We start from the raw sequence: 16385 nt of genomic DNA, 5'->3' as shown, positions 1-16385 counted from the left end.
CATTAGCAAAAAAAGTATGTTAAAATGTCTGTCAGCCAGTCCAGCTTTCTTTCACAGATAAAATCCATAGACCGCAGTACTCAATGAGCAAGATAGGTTCATGCCAGGCTCTTGATTGGCATGCTAGAACAATATGATACACAACAGCCAAAGGACACACAAAAATAATTTCCCAATGTTCATAGGGTGTACAGAGTGGGATAAGTCCCATAAAAGAGGCACATCAAGACAAAGTGCTGTGTGCATACCACCAATAATAGTCAAGGACCATGTAACCCCCCACCCAGGTCTCCAAGAGACCCTTTCATATAAAAGGCAAATGATAGCTGCTTTAGACATTAAGATGTTCAGGAATGTATATCCGGGCACTCGACTAGAAGTTGCATTCCTCAGAGGAATCTCAGTACTTGTGTTTACTTGAATATGCATGCCAAACTCGCTGACTGAAAGCTAGTATAGGTAACATCCCATCCTGAGCATTGGTTAGATATGAGTTCCACTATTATCTCACCATATTTGTTGATCTTGTGTATATATAATATTATTTCTTATCTTTTTATTCTAGATTGATTTGGGTTTGTACCCAACCCTTGCTGTGGCAGTTGCACAACACCTCCACGCCTCCATTTACAATGGAAAAGTGGGAGAGTTTTCATCATATGTCCCACGATTTCAAGCTCTAGCAAAATCTCAACCTAATTTTCAGTAAGTAGTCAAAGATTGTCATACATGAGCAAGTCCTAGATTTGTAAAGGTTCTCGTTCCCTTTCTTTTTTTGATTCTTTCTGTATACATTTAGGATCCCTTTTAGTAAATACTCTGGTCAATTACGGTGTCATGAAGTCTTTGTTGAATACTTTATTTGTGGTTAGCAGCTATGCCTTCGTTACACTCCCCATGGTTAGATTTGAAAGTAAGACGCCTCTGTGCCATATTCTAAACAGAGTGTTTTTATTTTTGCACGCTAGTGGGTTTTTACCGTCCTCAGGTGGAACAAAGGCTAATTATATTGAGAATATATGGGATGTGACAAGTTTAGGGCATATATTCCTTTTTGCCTTTCAACTTTGTGCCAAATCCTATATTTGGGATGGCGTGCTTTCTCCTGCTGCCCATGTGACATCCGCACATGGGTAGCAGGAGAAAGTGGCACGAGATTCTTTTGCTCTGCCCCCTGCTTGCTTATACACCACACAGTCTGGGAGGCCGCACAGTGCAGACACGCAGAGTTGTCTGGTGTATCACAGTGAGATTGGGGAAGCGGGTAAGGTAGGGAGACAGCAGGGATGCTGTGGCTTTCTGTGTCTCTTCTGCTGAAAGCAGTGAGCCTGGGAAGCAGGCGTGGCATTAGAAGTGTAGAAAAACCATACCCCAACTTCCTTGTACTCCTCTAGCCCAGCTGCCTCCTAGTTCATAAGTGAGTAGCAGAAGGAGAAGGGTGGCTAGCATGGTTAGGGGTTGGAAGGATGATGCACTGTTCTCTCGTGTCCAGCCCTTTGAATGCCTGCGTGTGGGAGGAGAGTCCAGCATTTCTGATATCTCTTCTGGTCTCAGTGTACACCTGTGGGGAAAACGCATCTGCTGTTCTTATTTGATCCAATAACAAAACAGGAGAAGAAGGAAGGAGCATAAACCTAGGCGCACAGTGCACCAAGAGGGAAAGCTGACTGGGGACATCTGTCTAGGCTGGAGCTAGATGTGAGACCTGGCCCCACACATCACTTTGGCAATCAGTTATGAAATCGCATAATAAACCAACCCTGTTACAAGTATACTCCTTGCAACATTACTTTTAAGAACTCAGTTCAGTGCTAGTAAATCAAATCCAATACTTTCTGGAGGGGCCTTGAGCTACTCAATGGCAAGTATGAACACGCAATAACTATTTCTGAATGCACTAAGCAATTCAAGGACACCAAAACCTAATTACACTTTAAATAAGACCCATTGTATTTCAAGGTAAGTAATGGACCCTATGACTATTTTGGAAATGCTCCAAGCAGTTTCAAGGGAGGCATAACCCAGTTTTACAAGTTTAGATGAGAAGCAGTTATTCATGATAAGTAGGGGACAATATACTTTTAAGATGGGCTTCAAGCAACTCAAATGCAATTATTAACTTCTAGACTGTTCTAGGTCTGTATAAAGCAGATCAGGGAAAGCAACACCCTATGGTACATTTTAAGAAGAACACAATGGTATTCCAAGGTAGGTAAGCCCTATTAAAATACATTGACACATTTTCAGTTAAGCAATGATAAAACAGTACCAACACTTATTACTTTTTAGAATGTATAACACAAGTAAAGCAATTTACATACCTTTGAGTTGCTGGTTTGTCTTTTAAAAAGTAACTTATAACTTTTAGACACTTTGTAACTTTTCTTTTGCAGAGATTCAGTTACAACACTAACTCATTTACAAGTAAGTACTTTTACACTTGCTATACTTTACCAGACAGAAGCCTTTTCTTATCCATTTCTTCTCTAGTCTATTGTATGAGCTCTCCTAGGCAGAAGAGGGGCCCTAGTGGTCTAGAAGCCAGCTGTAGGCAGGATGAGCTAGGTTTCAGTTGCAGGAAAGTCAAGAGTTCCAGAGGATATCTTCTTAAACAAGTTAGTATTCGCTTCAGAGTTAGTTAGACGTGTTCAGAAGGCTCCCTATAAGCGTTTCCAGCATTAGGCCTGGCAAGTGGCATGGGCAAACGCCCAACCACACATCACCCACTCACCCCAACAGAATTCACACAAGACTTAAGCTAAGTATTACCCAAGCCAACACAGTACTTTAGGAGAAAAGAAGAGATTTGCAATGGATGCCTTCAGGATGCAGCAGCACAGGACCTGGTCCCTGGATTCTTGGTCTGGAGAAGAAAGAACTGGACACTGGATGGAAACTTGCAGCAGCAGTCGTCCGAGAAGGCTTCTCGCAAAGGTTTCTTCACAGGTACTCTGAGCTTTGTGGATTTGGCACCTTTTTGCAGCAGTCAGGTGAAGAACGAATATCGCCGGTCGGATTCTTTTCTATGTTTCGGACGGAATCGGACTTCGAAAGACTATGCACCACAGACTGGCTTGAGGTTCCATGGTATTGGCGGTTCACAGCCCAGCAAGGTCACATCACATTATGGGATGGCTCAAAATACTAGTCTTCTTGAGACTAGTAGATCTCACCGGCCTCTGGGTAGGGGTTGTTGTTTTCCATACCCCCAGGTCGATTGGAAGTAAGGGTTACATCAGGCTCTGGTTACACAGCAAGCTCTCTGGTCGCTGGAAATCACTACAGATGTCCTCAACCTCATATGAAGCTAGGTCTCTAAATATGGCATCAATCTTTAGTAAACAGCTCCTCCACACAATTAGGCTTCCCCTGGAGAAAAAATGCTGTCTGTGCCCAATTGGCCAGTGTGCATCCACGGGAACCCCTGTTTTATTGGCCTATTCAACCAAATCCATTATTTTTGAAAGAGGTCTTGAGAGGTCTACAACGGTATTGTGATATCCTCTTCATGCTCTCATCACCTTACCGGCCATTCTTTGTATTTTTCATAATGAAAGTACTCATCTTTGTGTCCAGCTCTTGTTTCTGCCACCTTGGGCTTGGGGCATTTGTCCCCCATCGTGCATCTTATCACCTTCTCCAGAGCATTACATAGCCTTGTGGCCACATACGGTGCCACTGTGAGGGAAGGCACCCAATCAGATGATCTGGGGTTCACCCTGGTTTTCATTTATCATTTGTTTCCACCTTTATTTAGTAAATTAATGTGTGTATATATAGTGATGATGACACCTAACATCACTTGACACCTGAGGTGCCATTTTCTTGGTTAAACTCCTCTCTTCTGATTCCCAACACCATATGCAGTTGTGTGTCAGTCTTTCTGCGAATCACAAACATTAAACGTCATCTTTTAAGTATGCTAAATATAGGTAATTCATACAAAAATCAAGGCACTCCTTGAAAAAACACCTCCTTCACACCTGGTAAAATAAACTCCAAGTCCAGCATCCCACCCGACTACCTGCACTAACAGTAAATGTTTACTATTTCCTGTCGAACCTACCCCAAATTGTATGCAAGTAATAAATGCTGATTGTATGGCATTTTTTATTTAAAGTTACAGTTTTGAAACTCCCTTTGGGTACTTTTCTTTCCGTAACAGGAGTCCTGGAAAGGCTGACTGTATCTCGCTCTCTTTCTCTTTGTTGTCTCTCCAGCTCCCCCAGAAATATCTCCCTACTTGAGCCTTTTGGTCTTTCAACCCCTTTTGGGCTCTTTGCCTTCTCACCCCGGCTTGGGGTATAAAGGGTCTTGTCCCATTTTGTGCTATCTGGTGCCTCGGCCCCTCCTGGGCTATTTGTATTCTCACCCCAGCTTGGGTTATATGGATTCTCACCCCTTTTTGGGTTGTTTTGTACCTCAGCCCCTCTTGGACTCATTAGCTTCACACCCCAGCTTGGGGTATGTCCGGGCCTGTCCACTCTCCTCCCAGTTCCCTGAACACACTGCATACCTGATGCTACAATGGCATTCCTCGGGTAAGGCGGTTGTGCGGTTCAGGCTTCTCTTCTGTTTTCGGGGTCAATGCATGACCTTGAGTTCTTCTGCCGGTTTGTAATGGGACTTAAGCGCCAGCGAGTTTCTCCAGCTCCAGGCCTAGTTCCATGCAGCAGCGATCTGCAAGCTTTCTCGTTGCTTCGCACTCCATGCCGTCTGCGCGGGACTGATTTATTGAAGGAAGACTGGCCCTCCTCTGTGACTTGGCTCCACAGGCTTGCTTGCCTCTCTCCTGCTTTCCCTTTCCTGGCCAGTCTCACACGCCCTATATGTTCCTCCTTGGGAGGAGACAGAACAGTCCATTGGTCCTTGATTTCATACAATGGCTCAACAGTAAACGGTCTGAAACCATACCAGTAACCTCTTTCTGAACATTCCCATTGTTGTCTGGTTCAATCCCCATGCAGCCACTAAAACCATTAGCTGTCTGGGACAAGGGAGGATAACGCGTCCCCGTCAAGGAAAGTCCTTTCTCCAGCATGGGGTCTGGCATGGATTCACGTGCTCATGAATATTCCCTGTTGCCAGGCTGCGAGTCCTTGATAAAAGAAAAAACTGTTTCACTTTCACTTACATACTGTAATTCTCCTTTAAATAATCACGGTCCTCTGGGTCATACTGCCCCCATCCAATGACAACCCTCTCCCTAAGCCCTTCCTCTGGCAGCCATTTTCAGATTTTTGTGAGTACTCGAGTTTGCTCTGCTAGCTACTTCTACGTTCTTTTTTTGTTTGACGGAAAAAGGTTCTATTTTTGTTCCAAAAGAGCCTGTGTGCTCTTTTCTCCATCTACCGACAGCGGGGGATCCGTTTTCGGTGAATTTCAGCACCCCTCAAGGGCGAAGATCGTCAAAGTTGCCAGAAGGCCATCGGGCCTCCTTCGCGCCCTCCGACCATGATGATGGAGGAAAAGGAGGGAAGGTCCCTCTTCAAGCCCTGCACCAAGTGTGGGCTACGGAACGTGTTCCAGGAAGACGAGCACCTACAATGTCTCTACTGCCTGCACTTGGACCATAAAGAGGTGAAGTGTGAGATATGCCTGGTGTTCTCCAAGAAGACGTTGAAGGACAGGCACAGTAGATTGGCGGCGTGGCTTAACGCGCAGGCCTCTGCCCCCTTCGCCGAGCAGGGTCATGCCTCACCCAGGACTGGCCGGTCTGATGAGCAGTTTCCTAAATCCTTTGAGGATGCCTCCGGGGGCCCAAGACCATGCCAAGAACTGCAATTCTGAGTCCACCGGGGTCACCCCGTAAGCCGGTCCCAAGGTGGATAGGGCGCAATCGACGACACCCTCTGCCTCCATTACCAGCCGGCAATCGAGCTCCTCCTCAAAAAGGAAATCTATCCTGGCTAAACTGCAGGAGAAATCAGAGCTGCCACGGACAGAGGAGAAGGCTGAACTGCCCAAGCGGACCCAATCGGTGCAGACTAAGACTTCCTCGATGATAGAGTTGGTGGCAGCTGCTCTAATGACGGCTAAGGGAGCTGACCCTGCAAGGCTAGCCCCCGAAGAACAGACTATTATAGCCCCCCCAGGTGCAACACCATCGCAGTGCCTTTGGCAAAGTCTGCTGGCACACGAGAAGGGGGGGGCGGCTCAGGCCCTGGTACAAGCCCCACAAATGGGGAAAAGGGGGAGGGTGAGGAGGCCGTGGCCCAAACCATGGAGGTCTTGTCCACGATTGAGCACCTGGAGTCCTTACACACTATCCATGAGGACGTGGAAGAGGAGGATGGCGATGCAGGGCCTAGTGTTCCGATCCCGCCAGCTCAGCCGAGGGATGTGTCTCTGGACATTCTGTCGACACTTCACACATTGGTGTCGGAGGTCCAGAAGAGGATGCCGCCAGGCCTGGTTCCAATGGTCCCCCAGACCCTGATCAGCCGCCTGTCATGATCACATCCAAGGTTCATAGTCTTGATTCAGGAGTTCAGGCGGGATTCAGTGTATAGATCAGTAGGTTTAAGGTGGGTGTTAGCTTGGCACACATGGCATTCACACAAGTCACAACATTAAATAACCATAGACATCCATAGGGATGCAATAGCTTTTCAATACCCATAAAATGACCATCCAGTGGGTCAAAGAAAAGTAATATTAATACTTTGAATAGCTTACAGAATATCTATTGACCACAGACAAGAATTACCTGACCAAAGTTTCCTTCGCCGCAGTCTTCAGTAGAAGAATCTTCTTTCGTCACAGTTCCTCTTCAGTTATCAGTCTTCGTTCGCAACCGCAGTGTTAGGCAGAAATCTGTGCAGTTCCCTCTGCGACCACTGCAAAAGATTTAAGACTACAGGTGTTTGGCAGTAAACCCACTTGGTAGCAGTCTGTACCACACAAATTCACTTGGTAGCTGTGGCTGAGCAGTCAGACTTCCCTCAAGAAGAGTTAGGCAGTATACAGAGTATTCACAATAGGTCAAGAGCACACACTAGAACAAGGAAACACTGACCAGGGCTTGGTGTAAAAGAGATATAATTATTTATTTAAAACCACATCTAGAAAAACACACAGGCACTAATAGTAAGCAATTCAGCAACACGGTGACTAAAAGATATACACTCCCTTAAAAGAATATTAGACAAGTCTTAAGTAAAGCCCCACTTATTTTCAGACAGCGGTGAGCACTTAACGTAGATGGCACTCTAATAGTTCGTTTTAAAAAGGGAGAGAAAAGCAGAGAACAAATTGAAACAGATCCCAACACTTTTACAAGAACAGAACAAGAGAGGAAGGCAAAGTAAAACCGTGAATTCAGAGTCAGTAGGCCGGATCCGCTTTAAGAGGATCGAAACGAAATGTCTCCAAGGTCACACGGTTGCAGTGCACAAAAGTCTTGTAAGGGTTAAAAAAGGAGTTGGATCAAAGAAAGGGACCAGTTAGAGGGTCAAGGCGGCCAGCCTAGTCCAGAAGGTTAAGGAGTTATTATTAGCTTGTAGCAATCTTTAGAAAGGGAGGCCTGGCGGACACGGTACCTTAAAGTGGTGAGAACCCTCCAGCGGGGGCAGTTGTTCCTGGCAGCAAATGCAAGTCGGTGCTTCGTCCGGGGGAAGAGAGGATCTCGTCGTGGAGGAAGACAGCAATCTGTTGCACTGCCAGGGAAGAAACCAGCCGCAGAGTTTCTCAGGTACAAGGAGCGGTCCGTTGATTCGCGGTTCAGTGGCGAGTGGCTATCCGGCCGCCGGGGTGCTTGGCACGGGCAGTTCAACCACAAACCGGGCTGGGGTGCGAAGAAAGAAAGGTAAACTGGTTGTGCCCACCAGTCAGGGGAAGAAGCCTCTCCAGCCGGGAGATCTTCTCTGTCGTCGGGAAGTGGTGAATCGGTTCTGCAGGGCTCCACCGGTGGTGTCGTCTTGGTAGGTCGGCTCAGCTTCTCCCTCGTCGGATTCTCGGGTCCTGTGGCGACTTCTGAAGTTCCAGTCCCCAAAGCCCTGCTTTTATGCAGCATACCCCCATTCACTCAGCCTAGCTGTCAATCAAACATGCTAAGTGGTGAGCCGGCCGGCTCACCACTTGGGCCAATCACACAAGAGTGTGACTTGAGTTACCAAGGTAACTCAGTCCATGGTGCCTAAACCCCTCCCACACCCCCTGTGGTACCCAGACAGAGTGGCACCACTTTTGGAGGGTTCTGTGGAGAAGCCCGCCAAAAAGTGGAAGAAAGGGCTCGACTTGGGTTGGAGTCACAGAAGAGAACACAAATGCCATTTTAGAATCGAGTCTTGGCAAAAAATACCAACCGGAGAATTAATATTAATTAAATAAACCGGCGGTATGTTCGAGGCTATAATTAACGTTGGTAGCCTCGAACAATGGGAAAATCCCATAGGGAAATATTCGCGGTTGAATATAAAAAGTAGTTTCCACTGCCACCAGCCAAAACTCGATCAGGGGGGACTGAGACGTGCCCCCTCGACTAACAGACCCCGGGGCAATCGAATTGCCCCGACCAGTACGTCCACAATATGATGGTTTGTAATGGTTTCTGTTAATAATTTGGGACTAGTAGAGCCAATGGTGACTTTACATGCCCTGGGAGACAGTAGTCAGTCCCAGGGTATGGGGTCTATGGTGAGGTGTCATTATGACACCCCTGTGTTACTGCACGGAGGGTGCTGTGTAACACACATAGTAAAAACACATGAGACCCTATGGCGTAAAGGACCCCATAGCCCATAAAACACATTACCAGTCAAAGGAATACCATAAATCATGTCCAAGAGTGGGAGAAAAAGAGTGTCACTCTTGGCAGGAGGAAAAAAAACAAACTCCAGAAATCCAGCAAAGCTGCTGGGGGACTCACTAGGTTAGGAAATTCAGCCTAAAGAGAGAATTCTCCCTAACACGCAGCACCTTGTGAGGTTTTTTCTCCATTTTCCGAAGACCTGCAAAACAAAGGTACATAGTTAAAGAACGAACATTACAGAGTTAAGAGTGAAAATAATTTCTATGCGCATACGTACCTGAAGCTCAAGAGTTTTTCCTCACAGTTGTTAACCGCGCTTCACAGTAGAAGGTTGTAGTGTTTCAGACAAGACAAACTTACACTATTCTGCGTTTTCTCTTCCGTATTAAGCGCGCAACCATTCCTCAGTCAAATCTCCTTTGCAGGATACCGAAAACCCCTTCATGTTTTGCGCGCTTAATTTGTAGCAAGCGCGCCAACTTTCCACAAGAAAAGGTGTTCATGTTCTTTTCCTTTAAACTTCAAACTCTTCTGCTGAAGCATTTTTCCTCCATGAATCTGCAAAAAGAAAGACTAAATTGGTTATCACGAGAGCTCTTTCCAACTTAGAAAACGTTAATTCCTCAGAAACAACCGTTTGTTCTCAATGGCTCTGTCAAGAGACTCATTTACATTTAAAGACACTTGCCTCCAGAGTCTTCCTGAGTTCAACAGCATCCTAGTCTTCAAGCCACAATATCAAATCGCACCTGTGTGATAGCAGGATGGAGAGGTCCCTAAACACAAAACACAGGTGAGGAGAGTGTGGTTCCTAGAAACAGAAGGGATTTACTTTCTGGGTGGAAGACAGACATAGATTTCTAGTAGGTTTCACCATTCTCATCACTTACAGCACCTCCATTTTTGTTATCTTTCTTTCCGGTTAGGAAAAGACTTTGAAAGCTTCTAAAGCTTCATTTTAGCAGATCAACAGGCTAGGGGATCATTACGCTTCTGTGGCGTTCAGGTAAGCGTTACACCACCAGCGAAGAAAGGAAGCATCATCCAATGCCCCCATTTCAGCTTCCACATGCGCATCGGGCCCCCTGCCCCCCAGCGGACCCAGACACTGAGAGGGACAATGACAAAGATATTGATGCAGCAGAGCACGGGTCTCTGCATTTGGATACGCCACCTAGGGCGTCCCCAGCGGATTAGGTGGGGTCGTTCCATTCTATGATCGCCAGAGCCTACGTGCTATTCCAGTTTGCGCCCGAAGAAACGAGGAAGGGTGGTTTCTTGTACCATGGGCGCAAGTCTAGGAGGAAGACAATCATGGCAGTGCCCCTTCTGGACAACGTATGGGATGAGGGCCTCGCCCTCATGAAGAACTATTGCACGGCTTCAGCCAAATGGGATAGACTGGAGAAGGAGTATTCGATGCAGGAATCTCCGCACCCAGGTGCCTGAGGTTGCAAACAACGCCGGATTCGGTGGTGTCAGCGGCCGCGAGGAAACGGTCGGCTAACCCGTCTTCGGTCCCTCCTTGACAGAGAGGGGAAGATGCTAGATGCCATGGGAAGGAAGGTGATTTACACTGTGGCGTCCGCGATCAAGTTGGCCACCGCACTGGCGTGCCTAGTCAGTACGACGGGGAGCTGTGGTACAAGCTCGGTCCTAGTCTGGATTCCTCCCAGACGATAACAGGATGGAGGCAATCGCTTTTCCAGGAGGGAGAAGTTGTGTCGGATCGTGCCATTGCAGTGGCGTTGGACGATGCCAACACAGGGTTCCGGCAGATGGGGAACGGTGTCTACCTTTCTGGACAAGGCTGGATGAAGGCCACAAATTTCTCCTCTTTGTACCATCAGCCTTCCAGATCCATGACCCACGAAGCCTACAGTAGCGGAGAACAGCGTCGCCGTCGCACGCAGGGCAGGATGCCGGCTCTGAAGCATGCCTGAACCGGCTGGGACGTCAGGCCCCCATGCTTGCACCCCGGTGGGCGGCTCGCTGACGAGGTTCGTTGGCGAGTGGAATATCACCACGACAGATGGGTGCTGGATGCTCTCGCCCAGGGACACACCCTGGAGTTTCAACGCAGGTGTCTGCGGATCCCTCACGTTACCCGTCAGGAGCAGCACACTCCTCTGCTTCTTGAAGAGGTACGGGCAATTCTGCAGAAAGGGACGGTAGAGCTAGTTCCCCAATGGCTTCGGAGCGCCGGAGTCTATTCCAGATACTTGCTGGTAAGAAAGAGGACAGGGGGATGGAGACGCATCCTAGACCTGCGGCATCTCAACAAACACTTAAGTCCCAAAAGTCCCGGATGGTCACTATGCTGCACGTGCTCGGCCAACTGTAAGAAGTAGATTTCTTGACGTCGCTGAACCTGGAGGACGCCTATTTCCACGTCCCCAATTCAAGGCACATCAAAAGTGTCTGCGTTTTGTAGTGCAGGGCCAGCACTACCAATACAAAACCCTAAATTTCGGATTGAAGTCGGCCCCCACAGTGTTCATAAAGTGCCTGGCACCGGTAGCGGCCCATCTAGGTCTATGGGTTATACCCGTACCTCGATAATGGGCTCACCCGGGCCCACTCGCGAGTGTTGGCAGTCGGACAAACTGAGGCGACCGTCCAGCTACTGACGGATCTGGGATTCTCCAACTATCCAAAGTCCTGCTTGACACAATCGCAAGACGTGCTGTTCCTATGAGCCAGACTCAATACGGTGTCCTGCCTGCCGTCGCCCTCAGAGGAGAGGGTGGCAGCTATTCAAGGGAAGGTGCAGCAGCTGTTGTCGATGAAGACCGCCATGGTGCGAACCATCAAGTCGTTGCTTGGCATGATGCCGTCCTGCATCTACCTCATCTGGCTCTGCAGGTTACAGATGCAACCTCTTCAGGAGTTCCTGGACGCTTGCTGGATCTAGGTGTCTGGAAGTTATGCAGACAAGATCCCGCTCGACGAGGAGTTCCAAAACCCTCCATATCAGGAGATGGTCACCACGGATGCTTCCCTGGAAGGCTGGGGAACCCACACTGGATGTCTGCACGCCAGAAGCCTGTGTGGCCGGAGGAGCAGGATCTCCATATCGACATCCTGGAGCTATGAGCAGTGTTCTGTGCCCTCAAATCATTCCTTCCATCTCTGAAGGGCAAGGTGGTGAGGATCTTCACGGACAACACCACCATGATGTTCTACATCAGGAAACGGGGGCATTCGATCCCCAGCACTCCAAGGAAGTGCAGGACTTTTGGCACTGGGCCGTCTGGTAAGAGATGTTCCTCTTCACCTAGCGGGAGTCTAGAACACCATCGGAGACTTCCTCCATAGGGAGTTGCGCTCCTGCCACGAGTGAGAAGTTTGGCAGGACCAGGTGGACCACATCTTCGTCAAGTGGGGCAGGCCCCAGATCGATCTATTTGTGACAGCAGCGAACTCCAAATGCCAGAAGTTTGCCAACAGATTCCACCAACCGAGGAGCCTGGGAAGGCCTGTTCCTTTACGCGTTCTCTATTGCCTCTCCTGCTACGCATCATCAACACACTAGACTGTGCCAATGCAGGATGATACTCATTGCCCCGGTATGGCCAGGATCGGTGAACCAGAGGGCTTGACTCCTGCAGTTTAGAGTTCGAGATACGAGTTGCCTGCGGACTGCAGAGAGATCCTCGCCACGGCATCGTAGACTTTGAAGTGCTACGGTCACAAGTGGAAGCAGTTCGCTACATGGTGCTGGTCGCAGAAGATGACCCTGCAGAGGGTCACAGCCCCGCAAATTCTTCCATACTTGCTCTTCTTGACCAAGGCCGGCCTGGCACACTCTTCTATCATGGTGCATTTGGTGGCTATCTCCCGCTACACCAGGTCTCCAGAAAGAGCTTCACTGTGGTCTCACCGACTCATCAAGGAGTTCCTCAAAGGACTTTTTTTATCTTTCCCGCCGGTGTAGGCTCCTGCCCCAGAGTGGGAACTCAACGTGGTTCAGACCAGGCTCATGGGGGCGCCCTCCGAGACGATGCATCAGGCCCCTCTCAAGTTCCTCTCGTAGACAATGGATTTCCATGTGGTCCTCACCTCTGCCAGGAGGGTGGGTGAGACCCAGGCCCTATCCTGCAAGCAACCATAACTGACTTTCCATGAATCAAGGGTGGTGCTGCGGACGCACCCCTCCCTCATGCCCAAGGTTTACGTCGGAATTCCACCTCAAGAAGCCTTTGGTGTTACCTGTTTTTTTTTTACGTACCTTGAAGTTCTACGTGACACGCACAAAAGATTTTCTGGAAAACTTCACAACTGTTTGTGAGCTTTGGTCCTGTGAACCATGGGCTTCCATTTCAAGGTGGCTCTCCGGCTGCATCATGCATTGTCATTAGTTGGTGAACCGACTGCTGCCCGGCCGTCCGAGAGCCCACTCCAACAGAGCGACTGTGACAAAGGCTTGCCTGTCTGGTGTGTCCCTGATGGATATCTGCAAGGCTGCTATGTATTTGTTATTCATGAGCTTGTCAAACCCCATCCTGGAGAAGGAACAAGTTACTTACCTGTAACTATTGTTTTCCAGCATGGGTCTGGCAGGGATTCACATGCGAACCCTCCCGCCATCCCCTCTGCGGCTCTTCTTGGTCATGCTGCCACTTTACGTGCTTACCAAATCTGAAAAAAGCTGCCAGAGGAGGGGCTTAGGGAGAGGACCGTCATTGGATGGGGGCAGTATGACTCGGAGGGCAGTGATTGGTTTAAAGGAGAAATACCGTTTGTAAATGAAAGTCAAACTGATATTTCTTTTACCGAGGATTCCCAGCCTGACGGGGAATATTCATGGAACAAATACAGGAACAAGAGATAAAACATGATCCCAAAAATTGACAATTCTCCTAAAAACCTCAATTGTTGTTGAGTACTTCCACTACATATAGAAATATTGATTTAAGAACAAATTGATAAAATACAATAGCCATAATCAATAAAAGACTATCGCACACTAGATGGAGAGAGGAAACTTGCAACCCCACAGCAGAAGCATTTGGAGCAAAAGTTATTCTCGGGTATAATGTAGCCAATAGCCTACAAGGTGGTTCAAAAATCGACCCTGGTGGCCATGAACATGATTGCTACTGCACCTTCGGTCTTAAAAACCATGCCCGTTGTATACATTTGGCCACCCTAAAAACATTGTCCAAATCCTCGGTTGGTCTATAAAGCTCCAACGCCAAACGAATTCCAGCTGATCTTAGGATAGGCTTCAGATAACAAGCTCTCAGAGCTTTAAGCCACATGCAGAAGAAAATGAAATGAATAGTAGTCTCTCCATTTATACTGCACAGAGGTCAAGAACCCAAGCCAATAGTGCCCCATGATTTGGCAAAAGAGGCCAACCTAAGGCTACCCATCCCAAATACAAGAAATGCAGCTTGTGCAAATGGAGGATTCACATGATCAAGGTATACCGCAAATCCGAAATCCAGTTTGCTCCTAAGGTAGGTAGGGCCCAATTTCAAGCTGCCACAAGCTCCCTATATGATCTTCCTATTATAAATAACTAGTACTTATCTTTTTATTTGGTCGTGGCTTTAGTAATGTTCACAGGACTCCACCACAAATCGTGCTCACCCAGATCAAAAAAATGATTTGTTTTACATGTGCAACCCATGGCAGGCTCTTGCCTCTTTCCAAACTCATCACAGGAATCAATTCATCCTGGAATTTTACAAGAGCAGGAGTTTGCCATAATCAAATTATTACAAGATTGGCTTCAGAGAAATCGTAACATCAATAGGGCACAAGTCGGTTACCAAATGGATTAATGCCTTGGGGGCTACTAGGGAAGCAATAACCGATTTTAAAAAAAATGTGTTTTCTACTTTGGTCAGCCCACTCACATTAACATCTCCCCAAAGTTCTGCTGTAAAGGTAGCAGATGTAATACCTTGCTTCCTGTGAAATTCCAATGCCGTGCCTACTGCCCCCCTACCGTGGCAGTTAAAAACAGTATGAGTTGCACAGCTATATTTTTCAAGAGTATTCATTTGTGTTGTCCAATGCCGATTCTCATGGAAACGGGTCCCTAAGTAGTCCTAATACTTAACTTATTTGAGACTTGAGTCTCTACTTTCCATGTCATGTTGTTTGGCAAACTTAGGCTTAAAGACCAAAGAACTTCGTTTTACCAATCTTCAAGAGCAATTTTAGCTCCCAGCACTTTTTCATGAACAATACCATTCTAAGTCCCAGAGGGGAGGTAGACAATAGTATGGCATTGTCTGCAAATAACAAAGCAGGGTAGCTATCTAACCCAGTTTTGGAGTATCCAAACAATATTGGGACAAAGCTACAACACTTCTTTGATGAAAATAGTTAAATAATATGCCACCGTTGTGGACACATGTCTTATTTGTGATAACAGTATGTGCCATCTATTCTGTAAGAAACCCGAATGTGTCTCACCCACTAGTCCCCGAGGATCTGTCATCCAGGTGGCCAGGACACAGCCATCGCTTTTGGATCCAGTTCCTGGGGGTGGACAATTGCGGGAGGATCACCTGGCTGAGGGATCTTCGGGGAGTGGGAGTGGGAGTGGGACGCTGGATGGCGAGATGCAGTATTCCCTGTAGCACCTTTACCCCATCCCATCCTATCCTATCCGATACGTAGGAAGGAACTCGACCCCCCCAGACTCCTATATGCCACCCTCCCCCTTTCACTACACGAACACTTTCACACGGACGGCCCACTCTGGGCCAAAACAGACTTAAACCTGAGCAGTATACTGGACATGTCCCAGTACATTGGTCAGGTGAGGTCATGCAATTACTGACCTTCACTCACACCTGACTTCTAAGCTTCTGGATAAAAGGTAGAGCACGAAAGCACACTCTGAGCGAGGCAAAGCACACGAGGAAACGGCAGTTTCAAGGGGGCAGCTGAACGAGGGAAGAAAGACGGTAAAACAGAAGGGGATCGCGAGGAGGGAAGTTCCCTTGACCTTGCCGGCAAGAAACCGTTACTTTCAAGAGCCCTCCAGATTAGAAAGTTGTCACGATGCCCGCTCCCGGGAAGCCGGCTCAGGCCCTGCGTCCCCGAAAGCGGACATCAAGTCCCCGGGGAAGGTCCCAGCAACCCCTTATAGGGGCCCTTTGGACAGCGTCCTGGCGCCTATGGCGCCAGGCTCATAGAAAACGTCAGTCCTGGCGCCATAGGCGCCAGGCTCATTATGAAAGTGTTTGGGTGCACTTACCTGATGCAGACCATGCTGCAGAACCCTGGCCTCCTTGAGGCCTGAAAGGAACTACTTTACCTGTGGGACTCATTTACCACCCAGGCGTGGTCGGGGAAGGATACATACCTGATTGGAGGAAGGACACATTCTAGGAACTTCTTCCAAGGCTATTTAAACCACACCCGATCAGCCACACGTGCTTCGCTTTGTTCTGCATCTAGCAGCTGGACGCTCACCGTGTCTGCTCCTGCATCTTGACTTCTGCCACACCTGCCAGCATCCTGAATCACCTGCAAAGGAAGGGAACAAGAAAACAGAAGAAGGAAAAGGCCTCACCTGCTAAATCTGCATCCCAGAGACATTTCGCCGACAATCCTGAAAAGGAAGACATTTATTTTTAAAAGCACATCGCATCAATCGCTGCAGCGC

General features: G+C 48.0%; 1 protein-coding gene across 12 annotated transcripts in view; it reads left to right on the top strand.

Moving 5' to 3' along the window:
- Positions 1–16385, top strand: part of BMAL1 (basic helix-loop-helix ARNT like 1) — a 989350-nt gene that overhangs the window by 235064 nt on the left and 737901 nt on the right. For 11 of the 12 annotated variants that reach the window (XM_069623617.1, XM_069623625.1, XM_069623624.1 and 8 more), the window contains one exon: positions 566–705. The exons of the other annotated variant lie outside the window; for it this stretch is intronic. The gene's annotated coding sequence lies outside the window, so the exon portion shown is untranslated. The remainder of the gene's footprint in view (positions 1–565; positions 706–16385) is intronic. 12 annotated transcript variants of the gene reach the window in all.

The sequence above is a fragment of the Ambystoma mexicanum genome, chromosome 11 (assembly GCF_040938575.1).
Source record: "Ambystoma mexicanum isolate Mex_15411 chromosome 11, UKY_AmexF1_1, whole genome shotgun sequence".
NCBI lineage: Eukaryota > Metazoa > Chordata > Amphibia > Caudata > Ambystomatidae > Ambystoma > Ambystoma mexicanum.
This window is presented reverse-complemented; position numbering and strand designations above follow the sequence as displayed.